Raw genomic sequence first — 18,132 nt, 5'->3', positions numbered from 1 at the left:
AATTATATCTCAATTTTTAAAAAAAACTGGAAGATCAATCAATCAATCAATAAAATCTCACTCTCACCCACAGAACAGGGGGAAAAAAAGATCTGTTCATCAAATGATACCAGGTAGAGAATGAAATGGCAAGGCACTGAGTACAAGAAGAAACTCTTCAATACATATATCAGAAAATGACTGATATTCAGAATACTTAAATAAACTCCTACAAAGGAATAAGAACAAGGCAGACAACTCAATAGAAAAATGGACAAAAGACATAAACAGAAATTTCACAAGAGAGCATTCAAATTTTCAGTAAACATGAAAATATTCTCAAGCCTAGTCCTTTGGAAATGCAAATTAAAATCTCCGTGAGATACCACTACATGCAGACAAATGTGGCTAAAATAAAAAGGACAGATAATATCAAGAGTTGGGGGGAAAAGGACACTATGAAGTCATCTACAAAATGGAAAAAGACTCGCAGAAATAGTGAATAATCTTACGGTTACCAGGCAAAGGGTGTGGGAAGGGATAAATTTGGGAGTTTGAGATTTACAAATGTTAGCCACTGTATATAAAAACAGATTTTAAAAACAAGTCTCTTAGGTAACTATGTTCAATATCTTGTAATAAACTTTAATGAAAAAAATATGAAAACAAATATAGGTGTGTATATGCATGACTGAGACATTGTATTGTACATCAGAAATTGACACATTATAATTGACTGTACTTCAATTTAAAATAAGAGAGTGGACAAGAATATGGAACAATGATACCATCATATCCTGCTTGATGGGGGCAGAGAGTGGAAATCGGTGTAATTTTAGAAAACAGTTTGGTAGTATTTACTAAAGGTAGACGTATACACGTCCTATGGCTGGGCAAATTCTACTACTAGGTTTATAACCACTCTAAAGGCATATTATGGCTGCCGAAAATTATGTACAAGAATGTTCATAGTAGGACTCTTTACAATAGGGAAAAAATGGAAATAACCCAAATTCCATTAACAGAACAGATTAACAAGTTAAGATCTATTTATACAATGAAATGCTATACATTAATTAGAGTGAACAAACAAATGAACAGTTAAATAAACAAAATGGATGAATATCACATGCAATATTTAGGGTAAGAAGTCATATGCAAGAAAGCACACACAACATGACAGCATTTATATATAATGTGGTGGGGTACCTCTTGTGCAGTGCATAGCGACTTGGAGAGGACATAAGGGGAACTTTTGAGGTACTGATACTAGTCTCTCCTTGATCTGCCTTTTAGATCTTCAGTTGTGTTTACTTTGCAAAAATTTATCAAGCTATCCACTTAAGATCTGCTCACTTTCCATATGCATGTTATACTTTGATAAGTATTTTTTTAAATAGCATTGGAATCTCCACTCACCTGTCTGTCCCACTTGAAAAAAGGGCACAAATAAATTTTAAAGATGATCCTTGATTTTAAAGATGATTGGGAAGAAATAAAAGAGCAGATTTCGGTCTGCAAATGTTTTTCCTCAGCAACTACAGGTGCGATAACTCAGGATGACAACTAGAGACAGAACACTCGTGTTTTCCCTGGAACACAAGCCATTTTCTGTATTTTTAACCAATAACAGTCCTCCTAAAATTGCTTATTCATTGCTGATTTTGTTTACTAAAAGGGAATCTAGCATAAAATGTATGCATATTCCATTTTAAAGCATATCTGTATATTTAACAGTACATATGTTTGAGACTTTTTTTTAATTTGGGCTACATTAGCCAGGAAACATCTAGAGACCGATTTGAAGTGTTATACCTGACCTTTGAAAGTATTTCCTTTTGCAAATACTAAAACTGCTACCAGCTGGATTCCTTTCTAATTTCCCCTTTGCTTATTTTATGAAACAATTATTTCAGACAAGAAAAACACAAACATAAAAGGTTTAGAATGTCAGGTTTTTGGAAGTGTCTGCATTTAAACTTTGGAAAGAAAAAAAAAGAAATACAATTAACACCTGTTTACCTCTGTCTACAAGCAGTGAGATAGAAAAAGCTTTCTCTTCTCTGAATTAAAATTATACCTAGATTAAGTATCAATAATGAAAACCCACAAAAGTAATAATCAAAGTCCAAGCACTTGAAATGTATGCTTAATCTATATCAGAGGAAAGGCAGAAATAAAATAACGATAAAAGGCCACATTCCGTGTTTAAAACATACAGAACACTTAATATTGGGAATAATTAATTTCTACCTTTTTGTTTTTCATTATTTAGACCTTTTGCTTAATTGATGAAAACATTTTCTCTAAATGATATACTCTAATTTCACTGATAATTTTATTTACTTAATCTTAAATTTTCATTTTCTGTTGTTTATTCAAATAATCAAATATTTTCCCATAGGCAATTTAGCAATAAAATGAACTCAAGAAAACTTCTACTTTTTGAAAACTATTTTTAAAATTCTTAAGCTGAATTAGAAGTACCTTATTATTATTATTGTAATAATAAAAAATAAACATTTAGTACTGTCAAATACAAACCAGGCATTGTTCTGAGTTGCTGTCTTATACGTTTAATACTCATAACAACCTTAACTGCTGGGCACACTATTATCCCATTTTATAAGTGAGGAAACTGAAGCACAGCTTGATTACTGAAAGTTACCTGGGCCACAGAGCCAGTGAGCAAAGGCAGGATTTGAAAACAGGTAGCTGTCACCAATCCCATTCCCTTGACTCTTCTGCTGATAATGTACCTCTCCTATTTCCATGCGAGTACCCATTACTAGAACACATGTTCTGTCTTTAGGTCGTATTACTTAAATTATTAATATTAATTCTTACTGCAACATCTCCCATTTTACTTTAAATGTATGCTGCATAAAAATTTTCTCTTCTGTGTTTATCTTGGCTATTTTTTACACTTTTCATGTATTCCTTAGAATTGTAAATACATCATACTTTGAATTTAGAGTGGCTTCTATCTCCTAAGAGTTTGAAGCAATTTACATATATCGTGGCACTTAAATTTAAACACACATACACACTCAGCACTAGCCTCTGAACTGATTTTTACATATTTCACCGCATATTTTTTCATCTTTTATCTCACGCGATTGCCAAAGTCAAATGCTCAGACTCTAGGCTCTTTATTCTCAATGGGTGTTCATAAACCAGCAGCCTCACCATGACCTGAGAGCTTATTAGAAATCAGAATTCCAGGTACCATCCTAGACCAGCAGTAGACCAACAAGAACCTCAGGTGATCCGTAGGAATATTCAACTTCAAGAAACTTACTTTAGATGATATATTCCTCTAAACTGAAGGCCTTCTTCAGCTAATTTATTTCTGTAGGTTCTGTGAAAGATACTTTTATCAATTTTACCACTTAGTGTTTTAGTCTGTTAAAATTATTATTGAGTACTTCACTATCTCTGTCAGCTTTATTACCTGCAGTGTTACTGAATTGTGCTGAATTAACTACTGAGGACTTAAAAACAGCAGCTTCCTTTCTAGGGCTGTCTGTAAAGCTCTTTGTTTGCAAGGTGCTGTATCCTCCACAAATGACTATAGATGCCATCAGTTGGAAACAAGCAGAGCTGACTTGCTTTTACTCTGGCGTGCAGCCTTGTAAATGTCGAAGAGAGCTCCAAAATTAAAAGATCAATAGCAGAGTAGCTACTGTTTTCTCCAAATCCTGGGAGATTTTATGCTACATTATAGCACAATGCTGATCTCAAATCCTTTTTGAATTCTTCTCAGATTTCCTTATTTCTCAGGTATTCACTTATAAGCTGCCCTTGAGTTTTTTGGCTTTTGATATAAGCTGACCTGAAACAGTTCTAGAAAAATATCTTAGTAGTAATACAGGATTTTGCTTCTGGCTAAAACTACCACCATCAACAATAACCAAAATCATTAATTCGTAAAATCCTCATTCTGAAAGAAAACCAATAAAATGCACCTAAGCCATCCAAAAAACTCCTCAAACAAACAGAAATATCCATATGGAAAACAATCAAAATAAGCTTTAAAAGAGTAAATTAATGCAAAAGAAAATCAATCTTAAAATAAGACAAATTTTGTAAGACAAAATTCTGAGCTGGTAGCTACTTTTTACTGTTGTAATGAAGCACCAGTACCCATATCTTGAAAAAACATGATCAGATTTATTTACCACATTATCTCTTTGCATTGGTTCTTGCATGGATTTGCAAAATATGAGCTAGCTGAGGCAAACAGGTTAACTTATTTGAGTATATAGCATCAAGGAAGATCACTCTTAAAAATTTTTCCAATAGGAAAATAAAGAATGTTTGAGAATGAGTTTGAGTTATTAGACAGTAAAAGAAAATTAATTTTAATTGTGTCGGCTGTGGTAACCATATTGTGGTTATGTAAGATAAACATCCTTATCTTTTAGAAATGCAGACAAAAGTATGGGCTGAAATGTCAAAAAAGATTGCCAATTAGGACATACTAGTACATACCACCACCGGTAAAAATGAAATAAAATAAAACTACCACTAACAAAAAGAAAAAGAGGGACATTAGGAATCTAGAAAAGATATTAATAATAGATACATTTTAATATCAATGCAGGAGGCTTAAATAAGCCATTAGTTCATGGGATTAAAAGGGACCAAAGAAAAACTTTTAAAAAATGTATTCATAATGTATTCATATTCAAAATGAATATTCATAATATAATTCACATTATATTTGAAAAATGCTATGGATACATTGTATTGGCCTCTTGCTCAAGCCAATTACTCTGATAACTTTTATGTGTTATTATTCTTAATAATCTTAATCTTTAGAATGACAATTTAGGAGAGACATGAAGCACAATTTGCCTACTTTCATAACATTCTTGGCTTAGCTCAAGGAGAGGGAAGTTTTACATCCCTCTACAGTCTTTCTGTTTCATCTTATATTTACTCCACCCCACAGGGTATGAAAAGATATTTTCACTAGTCAGATAGCCATATTTTATTTGTAGGTGGTTTCTGTGCCTAAACGCATTAATACAAGTGTAAAACTTAGTCCAAAAGCTTGGAAATTAACTGGCATTAGAAGAAAATTTTAACTAAATTAACTCTTACTTTCTACTCCTACTCTAGGAATCAACAATTTTGGTGGAGGATATAAACAACAAAACTAACACAGCAGGAAAAAATTTTACAATGCTGAAAGTACTCATGAACAGAAAACCTGAACAATATCTAAATGCAAGAAAAAAAATCTAAAAAAAAGAAATTATAGTTGAATGTCTCCATGTTCCATTACAAAGTATTACAGAAAAAAAGGGGCTAAAAATAAAAAGTGTATGGTGCCCAATTAGGAGATTTCTGCTTCTGGTAGCAAAGACACTGGTAATTTTAAAAAGCCTCTGCTTCAAAACATGTAGAATGTTTACTACAATATGACAAACACATTTTAAAATGCATTGTTGAGCTCACAGGAAATAAGAATGACCTTACAGTGCCAAAATGAAGACAGAGCAGAAACAACAGTAGCATCCACGTGCAAAAATCATGCGTGCCCCAGTGGTGTTTACTAATACGAGGATCTTCAAGATTGGATTTCAGTATCCTGACAGGAAACATCAGACAAGACTTAAGGTTTGAAAAAGATGGGGAGCTGGAATTAAAAACATCAAAAAGTCCAAAAGGGTATAAAAAAAGTTTAAATGCCCTCTACCAAGGGGGAGTGACAAGGGGAAAATTATCTGTGACATCCCTAGCTTGGAGAAGAGAAGAAGAAAATCACTCTTCTAAAAATGCATAAATCATAGTCTTCACTTATGATTAGGGAGCTTGGATTACACTGATTACAAATCCTGAAAAACTTCAAGCAGAGAAATTAACTTTAAAAAGCAAATTAAATCTCCTCCAAAGTAATATAACCTCATTTCAGACCTCTCAGGATTCCCAGAATTTTTAAAAAGCCAAAAATGAGCTCATAATCCAAAATTATGCAACCTACAAGAAAATGGGCCTTCATAAAGGAGGGTCCAAAGAAGCATCAAACAGCAGAATTAGACTGCCAAAGACTTCAGATTTTGTAACTCTCAGATAGACAACATAAAATAAATACACTAAAAATCTCTAAATATATAAAAAAGGAACTAAAATCATATGAAAGGAACAATAGGGTATAAAAATCAACTGGACAGAATAGTTAACAAGATCCTACTATACAGCACAGGAAAGTATATTCAATAACTTGTAGTAACTTATGATGAAAAAGAACATGAAAAGGAATATATATGTATATGTATATATAACTGAATCACTATGCTGTGTACCAGAAACTAACATAATATTGTAAATCAACTGTACTTCAACTGAAAAAAAAATTGGAATTTTGAAAGACCAAAGGTAACTTCTGGAAAAAAAATAAAATTGCAATCTCAATAGATGCATTGAATAGAAAACCAGGTACAACATCAGAGCAAGTTAATAAACTGAAAGATACACTTGAACAAATATATAAAACGCAACAAAGAAAGAAAAGGTGATGAAACATATATAAGATGAAGGAGAGAATAAAAAGTTCTAACATGTGACCAGATTCTCTGAGGGGAAGATAAGAGAGAATGGAGAAGAGGCCAGGGCCAGACCTAGGGTGAGGTAAGTGAGGTAGCGAGGGCCAAAAACTAAAGGAGAAGTTTACTTTTCTTAAATTTTGCCACCTGGAAGGGCAATACCAAGAAAGTTAACTGGCTAAAAAGTTTTTCAGAATTGAAACTTGAGATCCAGAAAACACAATGTTTTCCAAGAAGGATAAATAAAAAGAAATTTATCCTTAAAGACAATAGTAAAGCTGTGGAATACCAGAAACAAAGAGTACTGAACCAGTCATAAATAAAAAATACTTTAGGGGACACTTGGTTCCCCGCCCATATCCTCTTTACCAGCCAGTGGACCCACACCTACCCTTCTCTTGATAGCTGTCTTCAGCTTCCTGGAAATGTCTCTGAGTTACCATACTCCTTCTGGGGACAGCCCATCATCAAACAATGACTAATCAAAGGATATCAAAGGCTAGTCCTCTGCATCAAGGTGGGACATTTCTGCGGTACCCTCAGGATGCAGAGCTTCCTGTGGCATCGATGATCTTTCACTAAATCCACATCTTTGACTAGCTGCTTTTTCTTTCCTATACTGCTTTCCTAATTTTCTTCTTCTGATTTCAACACAAAAAATCAAGAATCCCTATTGTGGGTTTGACTCGGAAGTACATTTACCAATAAGCAAATGATAATAAACAGCAGATTCTCAAAACAATGGATGCCAGAATACTAAAGAATACATTTTAACTCTGAAAAGAATAGCTGTCAGTTAAGATTTCTATTCCCAAACTGTACTTTCAGGCAGAAGTGAAACAAATATTCAGATATATCAAAGCAGAGCTTACACCAAGAGACCCATAATAAAAAAAAAAAAATCTGAAAGAAAAGATTTAGGGCAGAAAAAAAGATAATTGCAGGTGGGAAGTCTAAGACACAAGAGGGACTAGAGAAAAAAAATTAGTGAGCATGTGGGTAAACTTAATCAACAATGACTGTATTTAAAATAATATTAATAATAATGTTTAATTCAGTGAATAATAAAATAAGGTTGAATTAATTATTTCACAAAAAAAGAGAGGTAATTAAATTTAAGTTGTTATATCCTGCATTGTTGAGGAGTAGAAACTCAAGATGAATTAACTTTAGATTTTAAGAACGCAAACAAAAATTTTAAGGTCAGTATCTCAAAAACAGAAATCAAATATATTAACTTCAAGCCAGCAAAGAGGGAATGGGAGACTAGGAAACCTCAATCAGAAAGAAAGCTTAAGAAACTTCTGTTTCTGATAACAATAAAGTAACTGGTCCTGGATTCGTCCACTCAATATAAACAACCATAAAATTGGACAAAATATATAAGGTAAATCTTCCTGGGCATTATACAGACAGCACAGAACTGTACTTTATGAGTTAAGGGGAAACTCCACCAGTTCCCCAACACTCTCCTGAGGAGTAATTTTCCAACCTCAGTAAAGCAAGCTGGGATCCCAGCAAAGTACATGGCTTGCTGCCTTTAAAAGGCAATAATGAGAGTTCTGGGAAGCGGAAGTAGATGGAATACGCAAGACAAGGTGTCAGAAAGGAAGCATTTGTGTGGAAGGGAAGTCTCAGATGTCTGGGTAGTATTCCCTGTAAGTTTTCAGGCAAAGACTGGGCTATACACGTGCAGCACAAGAAAACATGAGGCTTTTTAGAGAGTCACTGCCACTCGCTGAGAATGAAACAGAGATATTAGAGGTCGAGCAGTGACAATGGATATTGGAGTCCATGCCAACCAGAGTGGACGTAGATCATTAACACCTCCTAATACTGTAACTTTTTTACAATGTCAGTATACATTAATTACTAGGAGTACAAAGAAAAAGTAAAATACGACATGTAGTAAAGGAAATACCTCAAAATAAACTAACTCAGAGATGACACAGTTCTTGCATATAACAGACAATGACTTTAAAGCACCTATTAAATACATATTCAAAGAACCAAAGAAAAATGTGTTCAGAGAATTAAAGGAAAACATAGTTTTAATAAGAGAAAAAATAGTGAATCTCAGATGAGAAATGAAAGCTATTTAAAAAGCCAAACAGAAATTCTAGAACTAAAGAGAATTAATATGTAAACTTTAAAATTTACTGGATCAGATTAATAGCAAGTTGGAGATAGTAGAAGAGAGTCAGTGAAGCTGAAGAGAAATCAATAGAAATTATGCAATCTGAGGAAAACAGAGATAAAATGTTTGAAGAAATTAACCAAATTCCAGAGGCCTATAGGGCAGTATCAAACAATCAAACATGTACAGAAGTCTCAGACAGAAAAAAATAATAGTACTTAAAGGTATTTAAAGAAATAATGGCTAAAATATGCTCAATTTGATGGGAAAATAATAACTTATGGAGTCAAGAATTTGAGGAAGCCCCCAAAAAAGATAAAATCAAAGTACACCAAAGCACATTACAATCAAATTACTGAAAACAAAAGATAAAGCAGTCAGAGAAAAAGACACATTACTACAGGAAAAGGGATAAAGATAACTGTTGACTTCTCATTTAAACAAAATAGTCCAAACAACCATGGAACAGCATCTTTAAAATGCTATTTTTTTTTTTTTTTTTTTTACTTTAAGAATGTAATGTCTAGGGAGTTGGGTATAGCTTAAGCAGTAGAGCACATGCTTAAGCTGCACGAGGTCCTGGGTTCAATCCCCAGTACCTCCGTTGGAAAACCAAATAAATAAATAAACCTAATTACCTCCCCCTGCCAAAAAAAAAAAAAAAAAAAAAAAAAAAAAAGAATATAACATCTAGCAAAAATATACTTCAAAAATAAGGTGAAATAAAGACATTTTATTATAGACAAAAGTGAAAAAATATTTACAGCAAACATAAACTACAAGAAATGTTAAAAAAAAAAAAAAGGAAGGAAAATCATACCACATGAAATAGCAGATATACTTGAAGGAAAGACAAACGCTGGAAAAAATAAATAGTGGGTTATATAAGAGACTGTATTACTTTCCATATTTCTTTAAAAGATAGTTGTTTTTTCAAAAGCAATAATAATAAAATTGCAAGGTAGGATTTATGACATATGAAAAAATAGGGAATATGCAAAAAGCAGCACAATAGATGAGAGACAAGTAATGGAATTCTGTTGAATGAGTATAACATTTTGGAAAGGGGAAGTAGGAACCGGGAAGTAAGAACATCAAATATGAAGTAATAAGGTGGCATTGTGAAGAATCAGGCGATACACAGAGTAATACTGATTCTAACAGAATTCAAGGAGAGTTAAATCGTTCGAAGTTAAGGAGGGATACCGTTAATCCTAGAGCAAACACCACATACATTTTAAAAGCATATGAAATGAGAAGCAAGAAAGGACATAAAATAATAGTATTAAAAATATTCAGTTAGTCCAAAGTAGTCAGGAAAGAAGCAACAACAACAAAAAAAAAAAAGTAAGGGAAAAATGGAAAAAATATGAAGATAGACTTAAAAACAACAATATAAATAATTATATGAAATGTAAACAGAGAGAAAGAATGAAAAGCAAATAGACTAAACAAGGGATTGAGAAACCATGACCTGCAGGCCAAATTTTGCCCATTTATTTTATAAATATTTATTGAAAAATACCCTTGTCTACCTATTTACACATCGTCTGTGGTTGCTTTTTGCTAAAATGGCAGAGTTCAGTGGTTACGACTGAGACCATATGACTTGCAAAGCCCAAAATGTTTATTATCTGGCTCTTAACAGAAAATGTTTGCCAACCCTTGGACCAAACACTCCAATTAGATAGCAGATTTTGCAAGACTGATTTTAAAAGCCAGATCCAACTATATGCTGCCAACAAAAAAACTCAATTTAAATTTAAAGAAGATAAATAAGTTGAAAGTGAAAGGATGGGGAAAGATCTACAATGCAAACAGGAAGCATGAGAAAGCTGGTATCATTATACTACTATGAGACAACATAGATTTCAAAACAAATCATATTCTAATAGATAAAGATGGATGTTTCACAATGATAAAAGGGTCAATTTGTTTATCCACTTAATAATAAAAGTTCAAAGTTCATGAACCAAATACTGATAGAACTAGAAAGAAAAATAAGTCCATAATCATTATTGATTTTTAATATTCCTCTCTCAATAGTTGATATAAGACAAAGAAAAGATAATCTTAACAACCTTAATCTTAACAATCTTAATAACCTTAACAACCAATAATCTGCACCTAACTGACAATTATAGAATCCTATATCTGACAGCTGCAGTACAGACATTCTTTTCAAGAACATACAGAATAGTCACCATGATACAATCAATGCCAGCCATAAAATATACCTCAATATATTTAAAAAGACTAAAATCTCAGGGTATGTTCGCTTCTCAAATAATGATTAAATTAAAAGTCTGTAACAGTTACCTAGTTATCCACATAGAAAAAGAAATAATTAAAAATTAAATAATCCACTTCTAAATAACCCAAGGGCCAAGGAAAAAATTGTAAGGAAAATTAGAAAATGTTTCAAACTGTATGACAATAAGAATACAACATAGCAAAATTTATGGGACATAACTAAAACAGTAGTTAGAAAGAGATCTATAGCTTCAAATAAATGCCCATTATTAGAAAATAAGATCTAAGTTTCTGGCTTAAATCCCTGAAAAAGGAAGAAAAAATTAAAGTAAGGAAAGAAATACTAAAAATCAGAACAGAAATTAAACATTAAATAGATTAAAAACAGAGAAACATTTTAAAAACACAAATTGGTTCTTTGAACAGTTTAATAAAACCGATAAACTTCTAGCAAACTAATCAGGAAAAAAAGAGGGGAAACAAATTAAGAAAATCATTAATGACATAATGGATATTGCTAGAGATCCTACAGACCTTAAAGAAAAAAAGAAAAGTTACGAACAACTTTATGCCTATTAATTCAATAACTTAGAGGAAATGCATATATTCCCTGAACAATCCAACTTACCAAAACCGAATCAAGGAGACAGAAAACTGGCATTCCTTCTACTAAAGAACTTGAATTCATAATCAGAAACTTTCTCACAAAGAAAGAAGACATAAAAAGAGGAGAAAAATATAAGAGAAAAAAAGAGAAATAGGAAGCACAAAATAATAACAGTAGGAATTTCAAATATATTAAGAAAGACACTACATAAAAATAGACTGAGTAAAAAGAGTAAAAGAAAGAGGTAGAGCCACATTACTATCTGATATCAGACAAAATCCATGTGAAGCCAAAAAACAGTATTGAGGATAAAGAGATTTCTACTCAATGATAAAATATCCAATTCACCTGAAAATACAACAATGAACAATTCTAAAATCGTATTCACCTTGCTATATAAAATAAAAATTAATAGGATTACAAGGGCAAAATGAAATATTTACCATCACACTATCATAATGGGAGATTTTAACACATAACACTTCTTTTGAATTTTTGAGTACTCAATATAACAAGGAAACAAAAATTAATAAACATGCCAAATATCTAAAGGAAAATGATAGAAATATATTATATATTAATAATATATAAATGATAGGAATGATAAAACCCTGTACTTAACAAAAGATAAAACTTATTCTTCTCAAGTATACATGGAATATTTACCCAAATTGGCTAAATATTAAGTTATTTTTAGACTATTCTTCTAATCACAATAAAAATAAATTAGAGATCAATCACAAAGATATCCAAACAATTAAGAAGACTCCAAAACACTTTCTGATTTGTGTACCGTCATTTTAAAATGCATACTTCGATCATGTGGTTTAACACTGATCTCTTGAAGGTATCATATTAAAATATTTTGCATGTACTACAAAAATTAATAATAATAAAAGGATGATAAAGCAGTGAAGAACAAGAAGACAGGAAAATGAAACCTAGAATTATGAACTGGATCTTGTTTCAGAAAAGGGAAAATACGCTTTAAAGAGCATTATTGGGACCATTAATGGAATTGGAATGAAAACTTCAGACTAAAGAAAAGTATTATATCAATGCTAAATTTCCTGAATTTGATAACTACACTATAGACATGCAACAGAATATTCTTATTCTTAGGAAATACTCATTGAAGCACTATGCATGCAACCCACTCGCAAATAGCTCAGAAAATAAGACATATTACACGTGTGCACACACATGCACATGCACAACTGTGCATGCATGTAATAAATAATAAAGCAATGTGCCAAAATGTTTTAAAAACTAAATAAAAATTGAAATGTTTTAAAAATGAATCTAAGTAAAAGAGCATAGTGGTATGCACATTTGTTACTTTTTTGGGCAACTTTTCTATAAGATTGAAATTATTTCAAAATAAAACATTTTTAGAGAGACAGATAAATTAGCCTTCTCCACCAGCACTTTAACTTTACATGTTACAAGAAAGCAGGTGCCATCGATTCCACAAAAAGGATTTTGTCATTAAAAAACAGGGGAAATTTAAATTCATAAATTTTACACATAGAAAACATAGATACTATCCTCTCCTTGTAATTGAGTTGGGAAGAGTTGTAATATATGAGATATATCAGAACTATCAACAGTACTTCTAAGAGAGACAGCGTAAGGAATTTAACTTTGAAGGCATACAGACATGGACTTGAACACAGGAGCCAATGCTGACCACTGATGTGCCCTTGAGTATTTTTCTTAATCTCTGAGCTTTGGTGGCTTCATCTGTATCTTGGAGATAATGAGCCTACCCTGTAGCATTGTTGTGAGGATTAAATCACATGTAAAGAGTTAACATAAATTAAACACTTCAAACATGGCAGTTATTATCATATGAGTGATGCACAGCTAGAAATAGACAATAAGAGAATGATTCCATTGACAAATCCAGTGTACTCAGGCTACAGGTGTTAATTCTGTTCATAACACAAAAGAGTTATTGAAACATACAGAAAAATCATAACAAGAAAATCCAGGAAGATAGAAATAAATGTAGAAATTAGCACTGTCCTGATTAAGATTATTAACTTAAAATGTACATTAATCCCTAAGCAAGCATTTAATGTCATACCTCAGACAATCCCACAGAGATAGTATTACACAAGGGTGACACAATTCGTTTGGAAGAATAAGATAAAATGATATAAAAACAGCATTAAAGCCCTGATGCAGTTACCTTATGAAATGCTAACCTACATGACAAAGTGAAAATCACTTAAACCATAAAGTATTTAACACAGAAAAATAAGTAGAATAGAAAAGATAACCAAGAAAAGGAGTCAAATCATTATAAGACCCTAATAAATGTCAAATTAAAGTAACATCATAATGAATGAAAGAATCATTATTAGTCACTGTCAGTGAAAACAGAGTGGAAAAGAATTGGAAATCCGTAATTCACAGCTTCATGGCTAAACATTTCAAAAGGATCAAATAATTTCAAAACAATTTTAATATAAAAGACTGAGTTTTTCTTCCCATCTGAGAATGAGATTAAAAACTTATGACTATTAAAGAGATGAAGGAAAATTATTAGACACAAGATAGTAAATACCTGTTAAAATTGCTTACTAAAATGTGATAAAATAAATGTAAAACTATACAAACAGAATGCCAATACACTGGTGGAAAAATTATTCTGAAAAATATTTAGGGAATTTGTAAGCGACCAACGGCCAGATTTCTCCAGAGAAGTGACAAAACAGATGAACTAATAGTATACAGACTGAAAAATACAAAGAAGAAATCATCTCACAGGCTACAAATTACATGTGTAACACCATTATGATTGGAAGTATTCAGAAACAACCCAGCTGCCCAAAGAACGGGGAATAATTAAGGAAGCCCTCATCTGTCTGAGTGGGGAACATGCAGGTGTAGTTTGCACTTCTCCATTTTACATAAAGGACTTGAGCATGCCCAGATTTTGGTATCCCCGAGAGTCCTCGAACCAATCCCTCCATGGATACCGAGAGTCGACTGTATTGTTTTTAAAAATGACAAGTGTCTGGAACAATGTATCTGTCTTCTTAGCGCTTAAACCCATCATTATTAACTCTCACTCTCATTTGCCAACGATGTTACAACCAAAGTGTAATTGTGTGCTGCCTAAATAAATGTCTTATGGAGGATCCCCATCTCTCTTTTTCCTTCAGCTTTTTCTCATGCCTACTATTTAAACGTTTGCTTTCCCTTTGTTTCCTCAAAATAAATGTCTTGTTTTACATAAAATTATACAATTTACTTCTTGCTTAATATCTGGTCTAACTCCCAGAATGAACCTGCTCCCTCTTAATTATTAGTGTTTATCCACTGGGACTGGGTTACACTGAGAGAGAGAAAACCAGGTGCCACGTACTTTTTGTGACCCGGCTTCAGAAGCCAGAGCTTCACTTCTGTCATTGTCTATTAGTTGGAGACCCTACTCACAGACTCCAGCTGTAGTAACAGATCCCATCTTCAAGGGGAGGCACGTTAGTCATGTGAGAAGTACATGTGGGATAAGATATCTATATACTGGTGTGGTCAAAATATAATCTCTCATGAACCCTGAATAAAGGAATGGCAAATATATAATCTTGTCATTGATATTAAATTAAGAGGAATTACTAATGCTCTCAAAAATATTTTTTAAAATGATTAAAGCTCTTTTTCCTGATCATTAAAAGGAGTATGATGGTTAAGAGCATCCGCTTTAGAGTCAGACAGACTTGGGCTAGTTTCAAGTAAATTACCTAACATGCGGAATAGGAATAATGATGCCTACTCTAGATGGCTGTTGCCACAAGCTAAGGGTTTGTTGTTATTACTACAAAAACTAACTGCATTATTTTCTAGTAAAGAGTATTTGGAAAATACAGAAGTATATAGAGAAGAAAATGAGTCACTCAATGGCACCACTCAGGAAAAATAAAGCTCATTTTAGAATGACCTTGACAAAGCAGCATGAGTCCCATTTTTTTTTTTTTTTAAAGAATATGTTTCAGTAGGGGAAAGGGTGAAAAAAAGACAAAAATCTTGTTCGGTACCATTTTATGATATTTACCAAACAGCTGTGGCTCTGCAGGGCCGATGCAGAGCTGGGGGAGGCAGGTGTCTACACACTGGGTAGACAGGGCAGGATGAAGCTCTTGAGGGGGTCAGAGGAGCGGGCCAAAGCCTGGGTGGGCTTCAGATCACTGGGAAGCAATGGGAAGGGGTCTGAGAGCAGGCAGTGACAGCGGCACAGACCATGGGACAAGGCTGAGGGGTCCGTCTATGAGGGGCCCTAGGAAATGGGTCTGGTCAGATTGCTGGGTCCTTAGAGGAACGAGTGAACAAGGAGCCCACGAGGTCAGATGATAAGCGCGGACGCAACAAAAAGGAATTTAAATGTTATCCTCATAGGGAGTGGGATGCTTTGAGAGCTCCTGGGGAGTGAAGGGTTATGACCTACACTACTGTCCTTTAGATAATTTAATGTGAAACTCACGGGAGATTCTAGAAACAGGGTGATAAAACGCAAAATACCAGACAAGAGAACTTAATGAGGAAAAGTATTTAGAAAACAGAAGAGTCAGGAATTAATACAGTATGCAAAAGAATGAAGCACACCCCCTGCAGAAAGACCCAGGTACTCTGCAGGCACATGCCATGTCTGGAGTACAACTGTAAAAATAATATGACACTGAGAAACAGCAAAAAGGAATATGACAAAGAAAAGGCCAGTGTATGCTATATAATCAGAACTTCGTGGGGTAGTTTCATTCATCAAGTGTTAAAAGTAAGATACAGGACTAGCATAAACAACAGGGCAAAAACAGAAGCTTTGTCGTTGTTGTTGTAATTTTTTAAAGAAAAAGGAGCTAACAGTGTCAAAAAATATGCCCAGTCATGACAATGGCCCCAACTATACAGAGAGAGCTAGGGAGTACGATGCTGATTAGCTGATCTCTGCAGGAAATCTGGACTGCACAGTACAATAAAAACTCAGCTTAAACGTGAAAACAAGATGTATTTCCCACTTCTCAACACATACCTTCTGTCCCTTCTCTCTCTTTGACCCCAGTTCGACGGACATCTTCATGAAGCAGTAACACCCGATGTACTTAATAAATTCACATTCCTCAAAGGCCTCCTGAAGGCACTTCCAATGCCGTGATTCTGTGACTCTATTCTGTCCCATCCAGTAAGGTTCTATTTTAAGCTCCTGGCTTCTGCCTGTGGCACGTGGATTTGGGAGGAGAGAGAACTCCTTGAAGCCAGCTTGACCATATGAATCAGCGACCAGTAATTAAAAGTGTGATAGATATTATGGTCTCATCACATATTCCATATCTGACTCTGATTTTTAAAAATTACTAAACAGTTAACTGCATAGAAAACTGTTCCTAAGGCCTGGAGGGTTGGGTGCACCATCCAAAAGAGACGATTAGAAACTTGAATTTTCTCATTCCTGACCTACGTGCTGCTTCACTCGCCGTATGTTCTATTTTCCCTATTTCTTCTTTAATATTTTTCCATGTACTTAGGGAGCTATTTATTTCATTTCCCCAAACCATATCCTGTTACAGACTGAACATTGGTTTCCCTCCAGTTTTCAATGTTGAAATCTAATCTCCAGTGTGATGGTATTAGGCGGTGGGAACTTTGGGAGGTGATTAGGTCGTGATGGTGGAGTCCTCGTGAATGGGGTTAGTGCCCTTGTAAGAAGGGACCAGAGAGCTAGCTCACTCTCCTTCTGCCACGTGAAGACACCTGAGAAGTCGGCAGTTGACAACCAGGGTCCTCACCGGAACCTGACCAAGTGGGCACCATGATTTCAGACTTCCAGCCTCCAGAACGATGAGAAATAAATTTCTGTTGTTTATAAGCCACCCAGTCTATAGCAGCACAAACAGACTAAGACACAAGTGCTTTTCCAAAAAAAAAAATTCCATTTTAAACAACTTAACATTTTTAGGATGTGGAATTCTATTTTATTCCTATCTAGGGGCCTGCCTCATCACATCTAAGGCTAAAACACAAACACCACAAACCTATAGACATCCAAGTTGAGGGTTCTTATAAGACCTGCTTAAGGAAACAGACATTTTTTCAGAGCTGTAGAATGGAAGCCAGCCATGTGAGGTAAAGATCAGTGAATTGTACCACATGTGGCTGAAAAAGAAAACGAAATTCTATGTGGAGACCCGAGATTGAGGAGGCCCAGGTTGCCTTGTGGTCAGAGGGGTGCAGACCTGGGAAATGAAATTCTGATCCAGGAGGAGGCCCGCCTGGTAATCTTCTCCTAAAGATCAGCATTAAATCTCCAGTGTGGAGAGTCCACAGGCCAGGCATGCCCTCAGATTCCCCATCTATAGATCTTTTCCAGCTGTAACTTGTCTAGATTCCAGAATCACAGCCCAAATTTCTGCCCAAGCCCCTGTCCCTGAAGCTTGGAATTGTCCGTCTTTCATGTGTCAGAAGTGAAACACCCTACTGGTTGTTGGAGGAGAAGGAGGCTTTGTCCTTTTCCGGCTTTATCGCTTGATTTTTAAGCAACTAGCTGGGGAAATACTAGACTTAATGAGCCCTTCTTTTGCCCTTGGAAGAGTCACAGAATG

General features: G+C 34.2%; 1 protein-coding gene across 9 annotated transcripts in view; it reads right to left on the bottom strand.

Moving 5' to 3' along the window:
• The window catches only part of INPP4B (inositol polyphosphate-4-phosphatase type II B), a 687,800-nt gene that overhangs the window by 580,455 nt on the left and 89,213 nt on the right, over positions 1-18,132 (bottom strand). Inside the window, exon 1 of one of the 9 annotated variants that reach the window (XM_074378067.1) lies at positions 16,566-16,582. The exons of the other annotated variants lie outside the window; for them this stretch is intronic. The gene's annotated coding sequence lies outside the window, so the exon portion shown is untranslated. Of the gene's footprint in view, positions 1-16,565; positions 16,583-18,132 lie in introns of those variants that run through there. 9 annotated transcript variants of the gene reach the window in all.

This window comes from Camelus bactrianus, chromosome 2 (assembly GCF_048773025.1).
Source record: "Camelus bactrianus isolate YW-2024 breed Bactrian camel chromosome 2, ASM4877302v1, whole genome shotgun sequence".
NCBI lineage: Eukaryota > Metazoa > Chordata > Mammalia > Artiodactyla > Camelidae > Camelus > Camelus bactrianus.
The sequence above is the reverse complement of the archived record's forward strand: the minus strand, read 5'-3'. Positions and strand labels throughout refer to the sequence as shown.